We start from the raw sequence: 585 nt of genomic DNA on the forward strand, positions 1-585 counted from the left end.
CATCCTCTGCCACCACCCAGCTCCAGGACCTCGGTCCAGCCCCTTGGCCACGCTCCTTTCCCTGTGAATTAGGGCAGGTGGAAAATTAAATTAATGCTTGTGACACGTCTGGGGACTCGGGACAAGTGGGGGGTGTGGTGCCAGTGGGGTGACCAGCTGCTGCTGGCCCCAGGGAGGGCTCCTTGCCCCTGTAGGCACATGGGGCACTGGTAGCACCCAGCCCACAGTGTGAGGGGCTGGGATGGGCCTCATGTGAAAGTGCAGCCACATGAAAGGGGAGCGTGGCTTCACCCATCACCTGGGGGGGCCTTTGGGTGCCTCAGTGGGGAAACTGAGGCAGTGGGGAGGGCTGAGCGGTGGTGGGGACTGGGGCCAGTGGGAGCACCCAGCTGTCTCCCCACCATGCCATGGGTGGGGACCCCCTTGCCCTCAGCCCATGCCATGTCACTGGGCACAGGCTGTGCTGTTGCTGTGGGTGGGGGAACCCCCTGCCCACCCCCCACACCGTGTCACCGAGCACAGGCTGTGCCAGCACTGTGGGCTGGGGGGGACCCCCTGCCCACCCTCTGTGCTGTGTGCCTGGGC

The 585-nt window shown here is 65.5% G+C and overlaps 1 protein-coding gene across 1 annotated transcript in view; it reads left to right on the forward strand.

Annotated features, from left to right (window-relative positions):
- Positions 1 to 585, forward strand: part of MKNK2 (MAP kinase interacting serine/threonine kinase 2) — an 18,475-nt gene that overhangs the window by 3,828 nt on the left and 14,062 nt on the right. The gene's annotated exons all lie outside the window — the stretch shown is intronic.

Source organism: Chaetura pelagica, unplaced genomic scaffold, assembly GCF_000747805.2.
Source record: "Chaetura pelagica isolate M959 unplaced genomic scaffold, ChaPel_1.0 scaffold504, whole genome shotgun sequence".
NCBI lineage: Eukaryota > Metazoa > Chordata > Aves > Apodiformes > Apodidae > Chaetura > Chaetura pelagica.